Here is a 12720-nt window from a genome sequence, read left to right on the forward strand (position 1 = left end):
AAAGCGAGTGGTTCGTCCTCCATCACCCTGAGTGAATGGTTCATGCTGCATCACCCTCAGTGAGTGGTTCATGTTCCATCACTCTGAGCGAGTGGTTCATGTTCCGTCACCCTGAGTGAGTGGTTCGTGTTCCTTCACCCTGAGCGAATGGTTCGTGTTCCTTCACGCTGAGCGAGTGGTTCGTGTTCCTTCACCCTGAGCGAGTGGTTCGTGTTCCTTCACCTTGAGCGAGTGGTTCGTGTTCCTTTACCCTGAGCGAGTGGTTCGTGTTCCTTCACCCTGAGTGAGTGGTTCGTGTTCCTCCACCCTGAGGGAGTGGTTCGTGTTCCTTCACCCTGAGCGAGTGGTTCGTGTTCCTTCACCCTGAGTGAGTGGTTCATGCTCTATCACCCTGAGTGAGTGGTTCATGCTCTGTCACCTTGAGCAAGTGGTTCATGCTCTGTCATCCTGAGCGAATGGTTCATGTTCCTTCACCCTGAGGGAGTGGTTCGTGTTCCTTCACCCTGAGTGAGTGGTTTGTGTTCCTTCACCCTGAGGGAGTGGTTTGTGTTCCTTCACCCTGAGGGAGTGGTTCGTGTTCCTTCACCCTGAGCGAATGGTTCGTGTTCCTTCACCCTGAGTGAGTGGTTTGTGTTCCTTCACCCTGAGGGAGTGGTTCGTGTTCCTTCACCGTGAGCGAGTGGTTCGTGTTCCTTCACCCTGAGTTAGTGGTTCGTGTTCCTTCACCCTGAGTTAGTGGTTCGTGTTCTTTCACCGTGAGCGAGTGGTTGTTAAAGAACATCCGATTTCCGAGCCGTTTGTCATATTAACATGTTTTCTAAATTACCGAGCCAACTGTCATGGCGGCTGCTTGCTTCGTGTCGTGAGTACCTGTCCTCCGTTGTGCTTGTTTATGTTTCCCCACTCCCCATTTCGTTCTTCTGTGTTCGTGTGTTTTGTTTGTGAGTTTTCCCCATGTTTCCCTACTGTGTAGAGAAGAGAGAGAGAGAGAGCTCGTCGTGCCGCGAGTCAGGGTATCCTAGGTTCCTGGGCTGTTCCCTGTTCATCGTTTCAAAATTCAAAAACTTTTCGCTTTTAACCTTTATTTTCCTTTTTTATTTCGCTTATCTTTCCTTATTTTGCTCGGTTCGCGCTCCCTTTCCGAAGGTTCGGGAAAAGTCGGAGTGTGTTGGTAACTTCCTCTTCCTGAGTTGGGAAGACATCGCGACGTCGTGTATTGAAACATGGCGGATGTTGAAACATCCCCACCCGAGGGCGTTTCGGTGGAGGCGATTGTTCTCGCGATCGGGAACATTATCGGGTTCGGTGAGGTACGAGCCGCGTCGCGGATTAATAAACGGGTTATCGTGTTTGTGTTCGACGAAGAGCACGTCGCTCTCATCGTCCAACAAGGCGTGTCCCTCGACTCTGGACACTTTGTGATGACTTATCCTTTTGATACTCCTGCTCAGAAAGTGGTTATCTCAAATGTTCCGCCATTCCTGAGCGGTGATTTAATCCTGAAAGCGCTTCAGCGCTATGGACACTGCGTGTCCCCTCTAATAATGCTCCCTTTGGGCTGTAAAGACGAACGTGCCAGTCACGTGATGTGTTTACGTTGATAAGTATTTATGGTACTCAACAAGGATTTTTTTTTTCACTTTATTTCATTTTAAAGTTCACTGTAAATAGTCACGACTACCAAGTATATGTTAACACTGACACCCTGAAGTGCTTTGGTTGTGGTTCAGTGGGACACATGAAATAGTTTTGCCCTCTTCGTAAAACGCATCTTTCTACGGCCGAACTGAATAACAAGGACTCACAGAATCGTGTTAACGTTTCCCTTTCAACGAAAGTACAGGATAAACCGGCTGAACAAGTGGACACGCCCCCTCCCAATGACGGACGGGACAAACTCGTTCAACAAGTGGACACGCCCCCTCCCAATGACGTGCAGGATAAATTAACTTTACAAGTGGACACGCCCCCTCCCAATGACGTACGGGACAAACTCGTTCAACAAGTGGACACGCCCCCTCCCGATGACGTGCAGGATAAATTAATCGGACAAGTGGACACGCCCCCTCCCAATTCATTACCGTCTCAAAAGTGAAAAAACGTAAATCCCTTGCAGCACATGTCACCTTCTGTGTGTCACCTTCTGTGTGTCACCTTCTGTGTGTCACCTTCTGTGTGTCACCTTCTGGTAAAAGGCAAATCAGTGAAAATGTAATTACTGGAATTCCATGTAATAACAGATTTGCCTTTCTGGAAGAAGAAAGTAATCCAGAAACGTCCGCTTGTACAAACATTATCAATTATACAATCGTATCGAACTTGCCAATCCCAATCAGTGTTTCCAACCCCACAGAGAGCGTCCTCTCACACAAGGACGTTCCTAATGTAGACTGCTCCCATATCCAACAGTCACAGGAGGAAGAGAAACTTTTACAGTCTCTCTCTCTCTAACAAAGCATTAAATGAGGCAAATAAGGACACTGAGGAAACGAGGGAGGATAGTTTAAATCCTCCAATGGAGAGTGACACTCACGACCCGAGCACCGTGGCCATGTCACGGACAAGCTTGGAGTCTCCTCTCTTACATTCCCAAGAATCCCCAGGCGTAACTCTGATACATAAGGGGCCGAAGAAGATTGTTTCTTTGAAACCGAGCAATCATGTGATGCTCACAATGAAACTGAAACACCAATCGATTCCCCATGTGAGGAATCTGATGGTGAAAGTCAAGATGAGTCCTCTCAGGTCCTAAAGGCTGAAAGCAGACCTTCGGACGACGAGCTTCGGGACTTCTTGAGGGACTCTTATCGTAAGAGAAATATTGAACTGAAAGGTCATTTCCCTGATCTTCCGGTGTTAATTACGAAATTGAAAGAAATTGTGCGTAACCCTGTCACCCCAAACTTCACTGAGACTCAGAAACACAGGTTTAAAAAAATGATCCAGAAAGCTTGACAGGAGCTTCTTCAGTGAGGTCCTTATGGTGCGTTTCTCTTATTTATTTATTTTTCTTCTTTCCCTTTCTAAACACATGAATGTCAATTTCGGAAGTCGAAACATTAATGATGGTTCTAGTTTAGAACACAAAGTTCAGGTAAAACACCTGACTTAGCATTTGCACCTGGACGTCTTGTTATTGCAAGAAACACATGGAGATCTGACTGCCCAAGCCCAATGGAGAAGGCTCATGAAGGGTCAGTGGTTCTTCAATGATATAAATGCCTTCACTGCCGGGATTGCTTTCTTTGTCTCTCCTTCATTAACACTCTCACAAGTTCATTATAATGAAATAATTCCTGGACATCTGGCTTGTCTTCAGTTCATTGGCAACAATCAAATCTTTATTTTTGTAAACATCTATGTCCCCAATCAGAATGCTGAAAAGTATAACTTCTTCCTTAAACTAAAGGCCTTTCCAAGCACAATTGACGTGAACTGTTGTTTTATACTGAGTGGTGACTTCAACTGTACCCTTGACCCTGCTTTAGACATAAACGGTGTGGAGCCACATCCAAAATCTGACAAAACTTTGGAAAAAATTATAAAAACTGTGGGACTCATGGATGTTTGGCGTATCCAACACCCCAGACAACGTCAGTTCACCTGGTTAAGATGTGTGTCCCAGAGCTCGGTTAGACAGAATTTATGTCAATGCTGCAATGCTTGATAAGATATTAAAATCTGATATCATGCCTTCTCTTTTCTCTGATCATCTGGTGACAACATTCTCCTTTAAGCTTGCTCTGCAGCAACATGGCAGTCCGTATTGGAAGTTTAACGTCATGTTACTTGAGAATGTTACTTTTTGTGAAGCCTTTTGGGTGTTTTGGAATAGCCTCATCAAACGAAAGAACAGTTTAAGTAACCCTAGATTATGGTGGGACTATGCGAAGTTACAGATTGCCGTCTTTTGCCAACAGTTTAATCACTTCTCATCTTTTGGTGCAAAAAAGGAAAGGATTGTACGAGGAAAAGAAATACTGAAATTACAATCTGATGTTTCAAACAACCCCAGTACAACAAATAACCATCTGTTACTGGAAAATAAGGCCCTTTTAAATGATCTTGTTGACTATCAAGTGAAAGGTGCTATGATCCGATTACGGATGGATCAGATTTATAATTTGGACTCGCCAACAAAATTTTTCTTTCATTTTGATAAAAAGACCACCCATCAAAGGCAAATTGAAACCCTAAGACTCTCAACTGGGGACATTATGACATCACAAGATAGCATAAAGAGGGAGATCTATCACTTCTTCTCAGACGTGTTTATGGCAAACGATGTTGACAATGATGCGATGCAATATTTCACGTCTGATCTACCATGTTAAGTGCAACTCAAAGGGACCAGCTTGATTCCTTACCTTCCTTGGAAGAACTTACACTCTCGCTTGCTTCTCTGCCGACTGGAAAATCTCCTGGACTAGACGGCCTCCCAGTTGAGTTTTACAAATCCTTTTGGTGTTTATTAGGTCCAGAGCTTTTGGAGGTCTTTACTAGTTCTTTACAATGTGGGGAATTGCCAATGAGCTGTCGTAGAGCAGTAATTAGTTTATTACCGAAAAAATGGGACCCTCAGCTTGTTGGCAACTGGCGCCCAATCTCTCTTTTAACTTCCGACTATAAAATATTTCCCAAAGCTCGAGCTTGACGCATCTCTCCCCTTCTAGAATCTTTGATTCAAAGTGATCAGTATTATTGTATCCCTAACAGACATACATGATAACATATTCCTAATAAGAGATCTTTGGGATGTGTGTAAAGGTAAAAATGATAATCTTGGTTTGATTATGCTCGACCAAGAGAAAGCTTTTGACCGTGTTAGTCATGCATATCTTTTCAAGGTTCTCGCGTGTTTTGGACTTGGTCCCAGGTTTACCTCCCTTATAAAACTCTTTTATCATGGCATTTCCTCAGTACTCAGAGTAAACTCTGAACTGACTTCACTTGTAAAGGTTGGAAGGGGTATCTCTCAAGGATGTCCTTTATCTGGTATTTTGTACTCTAACTATTGAGCCTCTCCTAATCAAAGTGCGCAGCTTCTTAACCGGATACACAAATCTGCAGATAAAACCTGTGAAAGATTCTCCCTATGCTCATGATATTTGGTATATGAGGATGGTGAAGATGATTTTGATACCGTGTCAAAAAAACGTGGAGCGTCTGCTCCTTGTGACCCCACTAGCACTCCCAAGGTAGTCGTACTGAACACGGTTGTTCCGGTAACTGAGGAACCTCATGGGAGTGAAAAAAAGGATGAAATGGTTTCCGATAACGAGAATGTACTTCAAAGTGTGCAGTGTGGTCCGGGTCCTTCAGATAGCGGTGAAGTGTCTCTTGGTGTTACTGAACCGTGTGTAGAATGTCGGGAGGTATCAGCACTAGGTTTTCCTGAGACAGACCAAAATAGTGTTACGGCTCCATTCAATGTTCTCGCCCCAACAAATGGTCAACATGCAGGTTGTGAGGCCTCGGTAGAAGTGCCCGATGTAGTTGTACAAGATGGTGGACTCGAGGCCCCATCTCATGTTGATGAAACTGTTAAGCAGGGCTCGCAAAGTACCACCATTCATCACTCGGTACCCCTCTTAGACGTGTCTGTAAACGAGTTAGTAAAGGTCCAGGGTGATATTTATGAACCTAGTGGAAGGTTATCTGGGCTGTCTGCTTAAGATGATGATGACATGGAGGTGACTGATCCGTCACAGTCATCATCTGATCATTTACAGATATCTCCGCAGGTTATTGTATCCTTTCTGAATGAGACGTTTAGGCAGCGGAATGTCATCATTCATCAACACTTTCCTGACTTGCTTTCCTTCATGCAGACTGCAAAGTGTATAATTAAGAATTCTAAAGATTTTGAAATAACGAAACCATAAATTCACAGACTGAGGAAATTTATGACAAAAGCATGGTTAGAATGTTCTCAACAGCTGCCAAACCCCCCTGATACGGGATGAAAAGGAAGGAAGTGCTTTTTGGCACCTTAACCATGAATGGGGGTGGTGCTAACATTTGTGTCGGATCCAAGTTAAAAACTTGTTGCTTCAGAAACATGTGGATGTCTGTTTATTGCAAGAAACACACATAACAGAGACTTCACAGTCTGACTGGCTCTGCCTTAACAAAGGGCTTTGTTTCTTCAGTAATTTGTCTTCTGTCTCGGCAGGTGTTGCCTTTATGCTTCGTCCAGGGTTTGTTCCTGACTCGTATAGTTTCCTTGAAATAGTTAAAGGACACTTAGCATCATTAGAGTTCGTGTATCAAGGATTCCACCACACCTTACTTAATGTCTATGCTCCGAGTGAGAGCGGGGCTCGTAAAGATTTTTTTACACATCTGGCTAATTACCTTCATACTTTAGTCTTTGATCACTGTATTTGTATCGGAGGAGATTTCAATTGCACATTTGAACCTAATTTAGATAGGAATACACCAGAGCCACATCCTGAATCTCATAAAGACATATCTTGTTGTTTTTCATCACTTGGTCAACTCGATGCTTGGCGCATGCATACCGTACAGCATCTCAGTGTACATGGTGCCGGTGTGCTAACGGGCTGATAACACTTGCAAGGCTGGATAGATGGTACATTAACTCCACTTTTAGAAACGTACTCGTGTCTTGTAATCTCTTTCCTTCTACTTTTTTCTGATCATCACCTGGTAGTGCTTGGTTTATCCTCTTCTCAGTTAACTCATAAAAATGCATATTTGACCTTCAATACCAGCCTGTTGGAGGATTGTGTTTTTTACTGACACTTTTCATAGGTTTTGGGAAAAACTTATCCAAAGTAAACCTTCTTATTCTTCTATCCAGTTATGGTGGGACAACGCAAAAGCTCAAATTCGGGTTTTCTGTCAATGTTATGTCCTTTTCCACGAGTAAGAATAAAATTGCTGTTTCACTCTTGGAAACTGAAATTTTGCAGTTAGAGGAAGACTTAGCTAAAGCTCAAAATGACAGGAAACTGGTTATTATTGCAAAAAAAGCTTATCTCAGAGAATTGATTCATGAAAAAGTCATGGGGATGTCAGTTAGACTCAGAATCCAAAATGTGAAGTTTTCTGACACCCCAAATAAAAGGTTTTTCCAGTTAGAAGGGGTTAAGAAATCCCAAAGCGTGATTTTCTCCTTGTTGGATGCTCAAGGCACTATTATACAAAATGAAAGTGATGTTAGAAGACTTGTTAAAAATTATTTTTCTGATTTATTTGCGAAGGAATCTGTGTGTAAAGATTGAGTTGATGAGATGACAAATCATGTTCCTTCTTTGAGTTGTGTTCAGCGTCAAGCTCTTGAAAAGCCGCTTTTCTTGGAGGAACTCAGCATAGCTCTGAATAGCTTTGAACGTGGAAAAGCCCCTGGAATCGACGGACTTCCATTGAAATTTTTTACAGCATTTTGGGACATCTTAGGTCTAGAAGTACTGTTGGTTCTGCAAGAAAGTTTACTTTCTGGCATACTGCCTCACAGCTGTCGAAGAGCGGTGGTTTTTCTTCTCCCTACAAGCGACGATCTCCGTCAAATCAAGAACTGGTGCCCCATTTCATTACTATATTCTGACTATAAACTCTTTTCCAAATTGTTGGTCAATCGGCGAAAACTTGTCATCGGGACTTTCGTTCACCCTGATCAGAGCTACTGTGTTCCAGGGTGATCAATCTGTGATAACATTTTTTAAATTAGAGATTTGATTGATTGTGGCCTTAAAGAGGAAGAAGGGGTTGGTTTGATTGTCTTCCTTGATGTCAAAAAGGCCTTTGATAGTATTGATCACACTTGTATGTTTCAAGTGTTGCAAAAGTTCGGCCTGCGTGAAAGGTTCATCGGTTTTGTTAAGTTGTTATACAACAATATATCTAGTTTGTGTAAGGTAAACAATGGTCTCTGCTCTCCCATTCAGGTTCAGAGGGGTGTTTGGCAAGGCTGTCCATTATCAGGTTTACTGTTTAGCCTTTCTGTTGAGCCATTACTAATTAATCTTAGGAACTCTCTTTCTGGCTTTGTGCAGTCAGCAGAAGAACACCCTATCGTGGTGTCTGCATACGCTGATGATGTCTGTGTAGTAATTAAATATGATCAGGATCTAACCACTCTTCTCGGATCTTTACGTAGGTTTCATCTTGCTTCACATTTGCAGTGTAATTGGCAAAAGACTAAAGCTCTGTGGGTGTCCTCAGCTCAATGTACATCCGGTGGGCTTTCCTTAGCGCTACCTCAGTCTCTTCCGAAAGATCTAAGGTGGACAAGAGAGGGGGTGAAATACTTAGGTGTTTATCTTGGCCCTCACCAGTACTCCCTTATTCACTGGGAAGGAGTGGTAGATCACGTAACCAAACGTCTTAACAAATGGAAAAGGTTCCTTCCACAAATGTCTTTCAGAGGTCGTATACTAATTACTAATACCTTAGTTACCTCTGTCTTGTGGCACAAATTCATCTGTTTACAGTCACCAGATATCTTGCTTAAAGAGATTCAACAGATACTGGTAAACTTTTTTTTGGAATGGTCATCATTGGTTGCAGTCAGATTTACTATGGTGGCAAAGGGCTCATTGACGTAAAGTGTCGTCTGATGGCCTTTCAGCTGAATTTGATACAACGAGTGATCAATGTGGAAAAACTGCCTTGGCGCCCCGGAACACAACGAATATTAAGACAAGCTGGATTGCTCGGCTACGGCCTTGAGTTGTACCTAATTGAATCAAAAAAGATTGATACATGTCACCTTCCTCTGTTTTACCAGAGTCTGTTGAATGCTTGGCAAGCAGTCATGGTGACCCACCAGAAGGATTTGTATGAAATTAAAATGTTTGTGGGAGAACCTCTATTCCTCAACCCACTCTTTCCCAATGTTCCCAAAAGCCATTGCTTTTTACAAAACTTCATTTCAGCTGGTATCAAAAATGTTTGGCATCTTCGTGACTCATCCAACTGTTGCTGGAAATCTGTTAAAGAAATTGCTGAAATCACTGGCACCAGATCATTAAGAGCTGAAGGTAAAGTACTTGTAGATGTCATCCGTACATCCTTTAAACTTGGGTTGCAGTGGAGTACCGAGGTCAAATGGATACCCCAAAAGCCTTCACTTCCGAGCTTACTTGTCCAATTCACTAATTTTACTCCATCTCCAGTCAGTATTGGCTCTTGTTTAATTAGTAATCTTGACAGTAAATCTATTTATCGTTTCTGTCTTTCTCTTTTTATATATATATATATATATATATATATATAGCCTGGTGTGTTGGCGCAGTGGTTAGGGCAGCGGCTTGGGGTCCAAAAGGTCCTGAGTTCAAGCCCCGTTGGGCCACTGAATTAATACACCAGGGGGTTGACTCAGCCTGTCATCCTTCTGAGGTCGGCGAAATGAGTACCAGTGTACTGGGCTGGTGTATACCCCGGTTAAAATAGGTGTACCATATCCCTGTGTCGTAAGAGGCGACCAGGGTTGCGTCAGGAAGGGCATCCGGCGTAAAACATGTGCCAAATCACGATGCGGATCATATGGATGATCCGCTGTGGCGACCCCAAACGGGACCAGCCGAAAGAAGAAGAAGAAGAAGATATATATATATATATATATATATATATATATATATATATATATATATATATATATATATATATACACACACACACACACACACACACACACACACACACACACACACACACACACACACACACACACACACACACACACACACACACACACACACACCTCTGCAGTTAGAGTACTGAGATGAAAAACTCTTTTGCCATATGCCACCCCTTCTGAACCTGCATGGGAATCAATGTACTGCACACCAATAGCAAAAAGGTCTGGTGACTTGCAATGGAGACTTTCTCACTGGTCACTGCCAACAAACACTTTTGTCAACCGAATTGATGTTGCTGTATCAGCACTTTGTCCTTTTTGTAACATCACTGCAAAGATTTGTTCCATGAATATATTGTTGTGGTTGAGGAAATTCGCAAACCACCATTCAGGTCCTGTAGGTGAGATATCTCTGTAAGTACATGTGTAGTTAGCCCAAACCCATTGTTTCGAGGGAATAAATGTGATTCATTCGGGCTGCGACCCTTTAAGATAGCCGTTTTTCTGTTCTATCTTTATTTTGAACCAACCACGTCTCAACCGCCATTACACAACAACCACCAACCGCAACGCCGCTTCACAACAACAACGCCAACAGCCACGAACTTTATCTTCACAACTCGCTCTCGCAAACATCGCATCACCACCATTCCAAGCGTCACTGTGGCCAGGGACCACCACTTTAGACCCTCCACCACCTTCGCCTCTCCTTCTGCGGCCATTCCCGAACCGCTTGTGGGCACCGAGCGTCAGGCTGTCCTGGACTCGTACAGGGCGCGCGCCGAGCAGCGGGTGCAAAAAGCGGCCTTTCCAAGGAGAAGTCGGATCAGGAATGATACACGCCCACTTCTTATCCGTCCTATCAGCAAGCGCGGGGCAATTTGGCCCCGCCTCCAGGCGCGTCGGAGTAGAATCGATATATGCAAATTCGGGGATCAGGGGAGGTTCACGCCCACTTTTCCTCCGTCCAATGGGCGAGCGTGGCTCCGCCCCCGAGCTCATCCTGATCTGGAAATTTGCATATGGGTTCTCCTGCCGTACTATAAAGCGCCGAGCGCGGGGCGAATTCAGCAGTTTTGGGCTCTGGCGAGTTGGAGAAGTGTGGCAGCGGCAGAGTTTTGGGCTCGGGCGAGTTGGAGAGGTGTGGCGGCGGCAGAGTGTGGCAGCAGCAGTCAAGACGGGTCTGGAGGAGAGTCAGTCTGTCGGGGTTCGGAGTCTGCCGGGGAGCTGCAGAGAGGGGAAGCCGGGAGCGCGGTCGAGGTCGCAGTGGAGTCGCTCGTCACGGGACCCAAGCAAGCCAGCTATCCTCTTTCCCCAGAGCATCAACAATTCCCCCCTTTCCCACCCCATTCCAATCAGTGCCAACGAAACCCGCGGAGGAGCATGGAGTCGGGGCACCGCCGCGACATTTGCGGCTCATCACAAGACGGGTAGGCTCCGCCCGGTGTCGCGCCCACAGACCACGTCTGCCCCCTTGTCGTTGAGGGTGGCCCTTTTTCTTTTGCTTTTGAGTATATGTGTTATCGGCGCCGTCTGTAAAGTAAAACTGTAAGTGTTGCCGTGTGCTCGTGTAGTCGGTAGTATCTCTGCATTGTGTTTCTTTTGTTGCAATTGCTTTTGGTGCATAATTGTTGTAATTGTATATGTGTGCTTTCCGTGTGCCGCGGAATAGATGTGCCTCATGTTGAACTGTTTTTCCCATTTCGCTTCGTCTTTTCTTTAATTGAATCTCCATCTTACTCCACACGTAAAGGGTTGGTGGTGGGCTAAATACGCCCGATAATTAATCGGAACCGTCGAGGCCGACGATAACACCGCTCGGTTATCCCGATAGTACGGAACGGGTCGCTTAAAGTGGCCCGTGTCCGGAGTCGACCTGGGCGAGGTGCGATCGCCCGGTATACCCTCCATGTGGGTACTTAGGTAGGTCGAATTTGGCGAACAACCCTATCCCACGCGGGGGGCCGATTGGCATGATCGTGGTGAGGCCGAAAGGCCCACCTGTGACTAGTTCCCGGCGTTAGTCCGAGAGGGTCACGACAGAATTGTCTGTCCGGTGGGCGACGTGCCGCGATTCGAGTTACGTGGCCGCTCGCACGCCGGCGGGCGCGAATTCGCAACAATATTGATTGTGTACAATTGTGCCCCCTTTTTCTTTTATTGAACAATATATTTCATTGGGTAAATGTCCCCTTTTCACTCCAGTTTGTTTTATTTCTGGCCTCAGAGTCAATTCAGAAATGAAAAGTTGTTTATGTTTTTGAACTATGTACTGTCAGGCAAAATTAGCGATCCACCTGTCGAGAAAAGCCAAAATGAAAGGCAAACCCTTTGAGCAATGTAATGTGATTTTGCATTTCCAATCCCTGGTTTCAACTCGTTTGAAACTAGAATTTAATTATTACAGGAATAATGCAAATATTAATACTTTTGTTGAAACTTGGTGTGTTAGCAAGATGTGCATCGTAAATTGAAAATGTATTAGAAATTTACGTGTCGTGTTTCTTTCCTTGTGTCTTTGAAATTTTCTTGGTTTGAATTGGTTTTTTTTGGTGTTTCTATGACTTTGTTGATTTCTCTTTGAAACTTGTTTTTGGTTTACTCCTTTGGTTTTTTTGTATTTTTATGAGAAAAGGAGTCAAAAGTCAAGTTTCTTGCTCTCGCTCTCGCTCTGTCTCTGGACATATACGGATGGTGGTTATGTCTGGATGATGTTTGTCTCCAGATGTGTCCGAGCAGTGTTTGTTTCTGGCCAGCTTGGCTCCGGATGCGTCCGCTGGGTGGTGTTTGTGTAATTAATCGTAATTAATGGGACTAGTACGTGCCCATAAAAAAAATTAATAAATATTCAAACCGCGAGCAAGAAACAACAACCACAACAACCCGTACGTGCGTGGCCCGGAAGTTCGCATATTATTCGCAGTTACGATTATTCGCAATTTAGTTTTAATACCCAATTATTCAATTAGCGCCAATGTATTTTACCTTTTCGCAATGTCGTGGCAAGGAAAAACAAAAAGAGAAGAGAAGAGAGAGAGAACAAAAAATTACTTCCTGGTTTGGAGCATACCAGCACTCTGATGTTACTGAAATTTATGCACTGTCTAATATGA

The 12720-nt window shown here is 44.1% G+C and overlaps 1 protein-coding gene across 2 annotated transcripts in view; it reads left to right on the forward strand.

The window, feature by feature from the left end:
- Positions 1-12720, forward strand: part of LOC147029652 (uncharacterized) — a 443651-nt gene that overhangs the window by 399610 nt on the left and 31321 nt on the right. Inside the window, exon 1 of one of the 2 annotated variants that reach the window (XR_015056002.1) lies at positions 825-862. The exons of the other annotated variant lie outside the window; for it this stretch is intronic. The gene's annotated coding sequence lies outside the window, so the exon portion shown is untranslated. Of the gene's footprint in view, positions 1-824; positions 863-12720 lie in introns of those variants that run through there. 2 annotated transcript variants of the gene reach the window in all.

This window comes from Eptatretus burgeri, chromosome 3 (assembly GCF_056783735.1).
Source record: "Eptatretus burgeri isolate ZD-2024b chromosome 3, Ebu_testis_v1, whole genome shotgun sequence".
NCBI lineage: Eukaryota > Metazoa > Chordata > Myxini > Myxiniformes > Myxinidae > Eptatretus > Eptatretus burgeri.